This window comes from Triticum aestivum, chromosome 6B, assembly GCF_018294505.1.
Source record: "Triticum aestivum cultivar Chinese Spring chromosome 6B, IWGSC CS RefSeq v2.1, whole genome shotgun sequence".
NCBI lineage: Eukaryota > Viridiplantae > Streptophyta > Magnoliopsida > Poales > Poaceae > Triticum > Triticum aestivum.
This window is the reverse complement of record NC_057810.1, coordinates 402,099,921-402,110,119: the sequence shown is the minus strand read 5'-3', so window position 1 is coordinate 402,110,119 and position 10,199 is coordinate 402,099,921. Positions and strand designations below refer to the sequence as shown.

At 46.8% G+C, this 10,199-nt stretch overlaps 1 long non-coding RNA gene across 2 annotated transcripts; it reads left to right on the top strand.

The window, feature by feature from the left end:
* The first annotated feature begins 7,639 nt into the window (after window positions 1–7,639).
* LOC123137276 (uncharacterized) lies at window positions 7,640–9,855 on the top strand. 2 transcript variants are annotated; one of them, XR_006468023.1, is made up of 3 exons: window positions 7,721–7,990; window positions 8,123–9,220; window positions 9,441–9,855. It is a non-coding gene; the product is annotated as an uncharacterized lncRNA (long non-coding RNA). The 2 variants fall into 2 exon arrangements; XR_006468022.1 differs by having other exon boundaries at window positions 7,640–9,220.
* The last annotated feature ends 344 nt before the right edge of the window (window positions 9,856–10,199 follow it).

Sequence of the window (10,199 nt, the reverse complement as noted above, 5' to 3'; positions counted from 1 at the left end):
CTGCTGCAGCTGCAGCGGCTGCTGCGGCGGAGCACCGAGCGCGGCGGAGGTCGCCAGGAGCGGCGGCTGCCACTTCAGCCAGGGCTGGGCGATGGTGGCGATGGATGGCAGCTGCAGCGGCTGCTGCAGTGGCCCGGCGAGCGTGGCGATGGCCGCCTGGTGTGGCGGCTGCCACGGCGGCGCGGAGGCGGCGATGGGCGCTGGAGGCGCGGCGGGAGCCGGCGGCGGCCACTTCGGGGCGGCGGCGGGCGGCGGCGGGCGGCGGCGGCAGCTGCAGCTGGGGATGCAGCGTCCTAGCGAACGTCGCGGAGGCCCCTGGATGCGGCGAGTACCATGGCAGGGCCGGCGGCCCGATGGCAGCGGTCGGCGGCGGCCCGTACGGGCTGGCCACGTACAGCCGGATCCCCTGGACGGCTGTGACGAGGTCGTTGAGGACCCCGGTGATCTCCTCCGGGGTGTAGGCGGCGGCCGATGGTGCGGTGGTGGCGCCAACGGATGCGACCAGCGGCGCGGACGGGGAGGGCAGCGGCGCGGTGTAGATGGTCAGCGGTCCGGTGGTGACGGTCGGCAGCGGAAGCGACGGGGTGGGCGGCGGCGAAGACATGATCGGAACTGAGCTATCTGATACCAAATTGTTACGGCGCTGCTAGAAGGAGGGCGCGAGAGGGCCGGCCGGGGGCCTTTTTGCCCACGGCCGGGCAAGAGGGAAGGGATTTGCTTCTTAATTCTTGCTTCATTAGATTGATACATCTCTCTTTATATAGAGAGGTTTACTTGACTCCCAAGCAAGACTTACTTTCCCAAGCAAGGCTTACTTAACCCCTAAGCAAGCGACCCTTATCTCTAATTAACCCTAAGACTAATGGGCTCATTAGGCCCATTACGTACTCTAACAGTATCCCTTATAGTGAAACACAGAAATAATCTAATGTGAACTAAATGAGACCATAACTCTTCTACGTTGCATACATATTCTTGCATATCCCTGTTGCATGCAGACCATTGTCAGTACAACTCTTCATATTCTTGATTGGTCTCCCATACACGTGGGCAATACGTCAGTAAGCACAGGATGAATCAAATAATTTGAAAAATCAGGAGACAGTGTAGTATTATATAGAAATAGATAGAAGAATCGGAAGATAACATACGTCCTGCAACTACCAATACAGCTTTGAACCGGCTTCAAGCAATTTTCTGGCCAAAGGCAACCACCAGCAGATAATCAATTAGACGTATGGGGTCTCAAGTCTACCTAGGCAATGATCTGACGTACAGCAAGTGTGCACACCTAATAGCAGAACAATCGATCAACTGGTTTAGTAGCTAGCTTGTAGTTGATGTCTCGTCTCCGGCAATGGCGTCTGCCATCAACAAATCAATTTGCCGTACAACAATTCGGCAAGTGGTGCAGAGCTAACAGAGTTTTTACATACAATAAAATTTATGAATAAAAAATAAGGGAGCAGTCCAATGACCAGCATAAGAATCTGATATTGACCTTCCTTTGCTCGGCTGGCATCTTCGACGCCACTGCCTTGATGCATAAATCCCTCAGATCTCACCTTGCTGCCTCTACCTTGACGCATGAATTCCTTAACGCACGATTCCTTGACCTCCCCTTGTTTCTATGGAGTTCCTGATGGCTCTTTGGAGCGTCATGCATCAGGTGGAATTTGATGGGAAGATGAACCCTATAGATGGCGCACTACTTAAGGAAGTGGAGAACCCAATTTTGGTAGCTGGTCATGGCGTCTTTTCAGCCGAGCGCATAGCATGATGGCAAGGTGCAGTTCGTGGAACTTTGCTGACCTGAACCCTAGGCTGGGAGATCAGGATTAGATCGTGTGGCCGGCCAACAACTTTTTTCCGTAGGCATGGTAGTTTTGTAGGATATAAAATAGATGACGTTTTTCACTAATGGCATAGGTTGGTTATTTTTGTCAACTTTAATCCCAAAGGACTATTATTAGAATCTAACGGTTGTTGTTTTGTGGAGAGTTAAACTAATGGCCACATGTTTCTAATTATTGTGAGATTTTTTATCTTTTTATCCTTTTCTCGTGAACCATCAAGTATTTTTATATATAAATAGATTACGATGATAAGTATAGTGTTCAAAACTGCATCTACGCACTGCACCGAAAAAAATGTTTTTAGTATTTTTTCTCACGTGATCATCTGCATCGTCTTTTGTACTACTAATAGCCTAGGCTAGTGAAGTGGCAAGTAACTTAGACTAGTAACTCTATGGTTACCCGAAGAGCAAGTACTACCTCTGTCCTGGTTTACTCTTCCTATTTTGTAGTATCAAAATTGGACCATAGATTTAACTGACAAGATGTTAATGCATGTGACTAAAAATTATATCGTTGGATTCGTATTTGAACATAATTTCAAATGGTATATTTTTTGGTGACATGCATTGGCATTTTCTTAGGTAAATCTATGGTCAACATTTTACACTAAATACAAGGTAGTACAAAAGTGGGCTATAAGACTAGCCATAATGGGGAGTAACTTAGACTAGTAACATGCATATGTTACTACTATATATTACTACCTCTATAGTGGGGTGTAACATATATGTGGTGTCATGCAACAATTCTTTTATGAGGATGTAGACTCATCTTGCCTTGATATGTGTGATGTTACTCATACTACTAGTAACTAGCTATGTTACCACATGCTTCTCTTTCATCATTAATTACTTGCCACATCATCTATTTTGCCTAGATATGTGTGATGTTACCACCTATGTTACTCCCAGTGTGGGTAGTCTAACGACCCTTCACTATGTAGGCCAAAACACATCCCAAATTCACTTGTGATGCATTCCGCATCGATGCCCCTCCATTGCTCACCTGGTGCCCCAATCTGGATCACCTACTGTGCTCTGGTGCCAAATTAACTAATGCAATGAAAAACACTTGCGTGGGAGAAGGCGTGGACTGAGGCAATAAAAAACACTTGTTTGGGAGAGTGAGAGGATGGTGTAGTTGGTTTAATTGGTTTTTTTATATGTGTGGGTCTATGTGCACAATGGTGCCAACTCTCTCACATCGCTAGAGCGGTGCCAAAATCTTTTGATTTGATATCGATGCGTATTATGTGGCATACTTTTGAGGAATATGGCATCGGCCACATAGTGGAAGGAAACAAATGCCCAAGCTCTTCATGTGCTCCTGGGTAAATGAGAGAAAAGAGAAAGAGAGAGAGAGTGAAAAAATATCACTAGCCAGCCTACCCTATCATATGAGCGAATGATATTGGTACCTCTTGATGACACGGCAATCTTATACAGCCAGGTGCTCTAATATGTTCTCTTCTTTTGCAGATAAAAAAAGACCCGAAAGTGAAAAGTGTGCTGCAGTATAACAATTCCATCGAATGCCTTGATCTCCATCTTACAGAAACTGATTTGATCGACTACCGAGGCAGCACATCTGAGATTAAATAGGCCAGGTTCATTGTTATGGAGGCAAGTGTGCTCAAGGTAATGAGGTTTGGCGTTCTCTAGCGCAGCAATGAATGGTGTGCTGATCACCGCAAGCGTCTAAGCCTAAATGACTAAGTCTACACAGAAGCTGAATTTATTTTTGAAACATCAAGTCGTCAGAGACTCAAGAATTTATTTGCCCATTAGTGACTTGTCAGGGCGGTGGATTTTAGTGTGTACGATAATGCTGCATCCACCTAAAGTAACAAAAGTTCTTCCTTAAACTTCCTAATAATTCCCTCTTCGTAGGTGCAGCATTACCCCTAAAATTTGTAATATCAGTTTGAAACATGTAATATTGCCGTCTCCTATTCCTATGTTTTCAAAATCCTGTGAATCAAAGAGGTCCTGAGTTGGTGATGATGGCGGCTCTCGATGCTATCAAGGGCAAGCTCAGGGAGGAGGCAGAGGTCTACGTGGAAGAGTGTCGGTGCCTGGCAGAGGAGCGGAGCTAGCTTCAGACAGTGACAAAGCTCGACCGCCAGTAGGGCGAGGAGGCGCAAGCATAGTGCGACCATCTTGCCAAGGATGCTAAGGAGTCCCTCGCGTGGGCCCTCGAGGACGCCCAGGAGGACAATTGGCAGTGGGATGAGGCCGAGGCCTACGACAAGACACTCTAGGAGTTGGTTACCTCCCGTGAGCGCCGGATCAATATGCGGGAGGAGGCCACGGAGGCCTGCGAGGGACGAGTCGCGTCCCCCAAGACTGATCTCCTGAAATGCGAGGAGGAGGTCCAGAAGCACCTGGAGGTGGTCTCCACTCACGAGGTGAACATCAAGACCCGAGAGCCCGAGCTAGCGTCATCCCCGTCTGAGCAGGAGTTGGAGCGGGAGCGCTTGCTCGTGAAGGAGAGGGAGCTGGTGGCAGCTCTGGCTACTCTCGACGAGTAGAGGAGCCTTGTTGCAAAGCAAGGTGAGCTCCATGTCTAAGTCGGTGACCTCAAGAAGCAGCAGCTGGATGTGTACACCATCATCAAGGAGGCGTGTCACGACCTGCTGACTCAAGCAACGACGTGACTCTTTAGCAATCTTCTCCGCCTTGATGACCGCTTCGACTTCAAGAAGGTGGTGATTCCCGTCCCGATGGAGATCCATGAAAGCCTCAGGAGGCGGTGAGGGGGGCACGTGGCAGGCTTCATCCATCGGTATGCTTTCGAGGACGAGGCCAGTGAGCCCCCTAATGACTATGGTAAGAGAGACGATGGTGGCGCCTCGTCCTCCTAGATTTATGCCTTTAATAGAGTAGATGTGGCCCCGTGGAAGTGTGAAAACACTTGCATGCACTTTTGTTTAAGCACTTCATGTTTTATGTGTTTGTGATTTCTTTCCGACATCTTTATTTCCTTCTTACGTTGCCTTTGTGCCCCGCATCACTGGGGCCAATCCCCCTAAGGGGGATACGGCCATCGCTGGTATGCCTGGGGTTTGCGCTCGGCAAGGCCAGAGGGTGTAGGGCTCATAGGTACGATAGGAGCCCCTGAGGCGCGATGCTCAGGGTCCCCCCTTGACGCACATGCGGCTCGTGCCAAGGATACCAGGATGCCTCAAGGAGGAAAATGAGGCGAAAAGGACCTGAGGGGTATTGACAAAGGCTCAAGAGGCGCTTTAGACATAGCTCTTTCGAGGCATGAAGCTTGGTGTGAGTCCTCCGCAAGGCGTGGCTCGTGAGGCGCGGTCGCTCGGGAGGCCTTCTGCCTGTGGGGCGTTGCTCGCGAGACATCTCGAGAGGGAGCTCCTGAGGCGTTTGGTATCCTGCATAAGTGAGATTGCCAAGTTTTTGCAAGCAATGTAGCGGGGCATGCTCGCGAGGTCGCCTATGCGTGTTATGCAAGGAGACAAGAGTACCAAGGACCTGGTGAGGTGACCTGAACGGGAGTAGGCAGTGAGTGTGACTCCCCAGATTAAACCATACATTAATCATGCACGCAAATGTGTATGATCAAGATCAGGGACTCACGAGAAGATATCACAACACAACTCTAGACACAAATCAAAATAATACAAGCTTTATATTACAAGGCAGGGGCCTCGAGGGCTCGAATACAAAAGCTCCATACACAAGATTCATTGAAAGCAACAATATTTGAGTACAGACATAAGTTAGCAAGGGAAGGCTTCGTGCCTGGGACCTCCTAACAACTCCTGGTCGTTGGCGGTCTCCATGTAGTAGTAGGCACCCTCAGGGTAGTAGTAGTAGTCGAAGGGGGTCGCATCTGGCTCCTGGGACCCACCATTTGGCTGCGACAACCGGAAAGAACAAAGAAGGGGCAAAAGGGGCAGCAAAGCAACCGTGAGTACTCATCCCAAGTACTCGCAACCATCAGACCTATACTAAGTATGCACTAGTATCAAATGGAAGGGTTGTATCTGTGGACTCAACTGCCGAATGCCAAAATAGAGGGGAAGGCCTAGCCTATCAAAGACTAGCATCTTCAAGTATCTCCAAGCATCTTGCAACATTCAAAAGAGTACAGAATAAAAAATTAATTAACAAGCATGTTGTAGCATCACTAAAGAAATCAGGCACTTTGCTGTGTGCCATGGCCGACGGCAAAGGCATGCCTGGTGGACGACAAAGGCCTTTGCCGTCAGCCAGCAGACGACAACAGGTCTGGCTGAATAAGCTACGACAAAGGCCTCTTTGTTGTCCGCTGGCTGACGGTAAAGATGCAGAGGCCTTTGACGTCAGCTGGATGATGGCAAAGAGCCTGGACGGCACATGTGGCACCTTAGGTCTGTTAAGGGGTTAACGATGTGCTTTTACATCAGCTGGCAGACGGCAAACATCTTTACATCTTTGCCATTTGCCAGCGGACGACAAAGCTGCAAAGGTCATTGCTATCAACCAGTAGAGGACAAAGCTACCAAATAGGCCAGCCCAGTGCACCCCAGGTTGCACAGGTGGCTGCCACGTGGCAGCTTTGCCGTCTGTTGGCTGATCATCGTCAGGCACCACCACCATAGGGAGGCCATCTTCAGGCACCACCGTCGCTAGGTCATCGTCAGGCACCACCATCGTGAGGCCATCGTCAGCCACCACCATCACGTGGCCATCGTCAGCCACCACCATCGTGAGGTCTTCCCCGTTCTGCTCCTCTTCTTCCCCAATCTGTTCCTCCTCATCCTCGCTGCTGTTTTTGTTGTAGCCAGAGTCGCTAATGCTTTTGCTGTAGCCAGAGTCGCTGCTGCAGCTCCCATTGCCTGACCAAATGCAACAAAGTTTTTTCAACAATCGGTGTGAGACAAAGCCAAATGGAGAGGAAGAAGAGGCAAAGCATACTGGCATCGTCGTTGTCCTGGTAGCGCATGCGGCACAGAGTCATGTTGAACACCTTCACGGTGAGCATGGCGTTACCGTCGTACCTGAGGACAAGGATGTACCTGTGCCGTAGGTCGTAGGCACGGACGAACTGCTCCCAGCCGTGACACAGGTACATGTGGTCGTACCTGAACACCACCTCCACGTCCCACAGCCCGCGAAGCCCGCTCCCCGCCTGTCGTAGCTTCACATTCTTTGGCCGATGGCCGTCCATCATCTTCATAAAAGTGTCAGGCAGCCTCTGCAGCGTGGGTCAAGCAGTGATGTAGCAAACAACAAAGTTATGATAAAGAGATGGTTGAAGGGGAGATCTCTCCTTTTATATACCTACCTCCTGGAGGAATTCTGAAGTATGATCGTGAAGAACTCGAAACCTTCCATGTCGTACTCCGGTGTGGCGGAGTGCAGCCTGTGGTGGCGTCCTCCCCCCATCTCTGATAAGCAGCAGAAGAGACCAATTACTACCCTTACAACATTATCATACAACATTACAGCAGCAAAAGTTTTGAGCAGAAGATAATCAACTACACCAAGTTATCATTTCATATTCAAAAAGGAATGCACTCGTGGACATTTATGATGGAAACAACACCTCTGTTTTCTTCTTCTACTCATTCCTCGTGAAAAGAAATTACATCGTAGTTGAATCAGTCAATATATGCAAGCAACATAGGAAACAAGCACTTCAAAACAATCAATAAATGGCAAAATAATTTGCTAGTACTCTATCTACAATGGACCATATCTTCCTATATGCCCATGTCTACTATAAAAGGGAAACACATCTAGAACGATATTAAGGACAGTAAAACTAAGCCACTTTCCAGCCCTCTCACGCACTAGACGATTTTGGTCGTCAGATCTCGCATCCCGATATTTCTGGCCATTCGATGGCTGTCCGAGGGGCTGCTGCTCCGGTGGAAAAATCCAAAGCATGTGGTTAACTCGGCTTTCTGCCGTGTGAAGCCCACGAACGAATAGCCCTAACTTCCCCTCTCTCTGTTTGTTCGCACGACAGCAGGTCTCGAGTGACTACACGAAGGAGCAGCCGCTGCCGCCGCAGTCGGGACTTGCTTGCCGCCGCCTAGACTCTCCCTGGCCGCCGCTGCCTCAAATCTCGCCGTCGTCTGGACTCGGCTACACTTCTCCGTCTGTCTGCCTTCACCACCATGGGTAACATACTCAGGGAGCCATCGTCGCTCCTGCTGCTTCCTCTGGATTGTCCTTGTTTGCGATGCCCCACCTATGTATGTTTCCCCAATCTAATCTATTTGCTTTCCTGTCTTTTCTCCTCTGGGTCTGTAGTTGTAGTAGCAAGATCAGGGGCTGGGCGTGGACACCTCCGGCCACGATATAAAGTTGATGCTGGTGAGATCCAAATTAGATAAGATCCACCACTCGCCTCACCACGAACAAGGGCAATTACTACATCTCTAATACTGGTTGGAAATTGTGAGTTTTAGATTTATTAAATCTGGTTGTGTGTTGGTCCCTGTTGTGATTTGAGGAGAAGGTTGTGGTACGGGCGTTGTACAGGCAGTAGGCACAAACGGGAGATGCTGAATGTGGCGTTTTACTGACACTGATTTTTTTTCTAGATAATGACGGGCACTGTACAGGCAGTGGGCAGAAAATGTGATTTGATCTGTTATAGACTGTACTCCATATGAACATGAGTCGTTAGCTATCTGAAAAACAAATAAAAAAGTGTGCACTCATTTATATGTTTAGTTATATAAGATAAATCGAGATCCCTCTGCCCCACTCTTCGTCAGGGCTTTGTTTCCCCTTTCCGTATTACATTTTAGATGTGACTTTTGTCGTGTTGCTCCCCTTCTTATACTGTTATTTATTGTACTTTTTGTGCGATTTTCTATATCATTACTAACATTGATAGACACGATGGAACGACCATGATCACCCTACCTTGTTGCTTCATCTTGCAGTATAAAGAATTTCTAGGCATCATTTTTTTCTTCTTACATTAGTATTTTGAATAAACACCCCCTTGATTCATAAGATATTTAGATGAATGGATGTTATAGTAGTATGGTCCTTTCATTTCTAGAGTTATTGTTTTGTTACATTATTTTTAGAATAAATAGCTCTTACATTTTATTGGGTTTCCTACCAAATGGATCCTCCTAAAGTATATGCTTGTGTTATTCGGAACCTCTACAGTGGGTTGTCAAGAGCATAGGGCATTGTTGCATCTTATCTGTGTGTCTACAAATTTATCCCAATATTACCCTTCTAATGCATCTTTAATTTAGTTCAGTTTAGTCCTCACATATGTTCATCTTCATGTAATCAGATTGATGAGAGACTGATGTTGCTGTGATGATAAGTGCCTATGATTTCTGTACTTTGCACTGAACCGACTGAAGCTGACATTGATTCTTGGTAAGAATAATGTGCGCTCAACTTTGCATAGTTTTTATATAGTTAAGTTTGTAATGTATATGACCAAATGCGGCCACATGGCTCACCAAATAGTATTTGCAGTGTCTTGGATTGTTATTTATACAAAATTTTCATTTGTATTGATCTGAACAAAAAGGTCACTGCATTTGGTTTCGTATATGTAGTACTTCCACTAATCTTTTTTCCTATACAAATAAAGGCTGCAAGAATTGGGAGTATCTAAAGCACCAACGGTTGAAGGAGCTCATCCGCCCACCGAGAGCATTGCAGCTTTCCACATGCCATTGATTAATCCATCTGCTTTAGTTGCATCAGATACTCCATCCTTTAATTGTTCTTTAATTGCATTGCTGATGTCACTTTCATATATGTAACTAAGTGAAAATAGGGCTTTGTAAGGATGTCACACTATTATTAGTTTGACATAGTGTGACATGTTTCATTGAGAAGCTTTGTCAAGATTAGTATAGTGATTACTTTCATGGAATGCCATTTGTTTTCACCTTTCGTGTAGGATCACCTATTGGCATATTCATGGTCATGAAATGCTTATGTTGTATATTTTTCATCCAATTTATGAGATGCTAGAAAAAACTTGGTAGATATGGAACTAAGAAGTTGGCCAATATGACCCGAAAAATATACAAGATGATAGCTATCTATTTGTAAAATTACTATCACTCTATTGGAAAAATAGACGGGCGCTGCAGCGCGCACCAATCATGATCTAGTCTACTATAAATGGACCATATCTAGAACCATATCTATAAACACAGCTAGAACCATATTTGATAAATGGGCCATATGCATATCTACAGAAACTTGGCTCTAATCCAACTTGCCTCTAACTCAACTCTATTATATTTTAAAATGGACATAGTTGGAACAAAGCCAAGTTTTTAGAAATGAAAGAAAAATGAGTAAAAAAAGCAATGCACTTGTGCTCAACAACATCGAC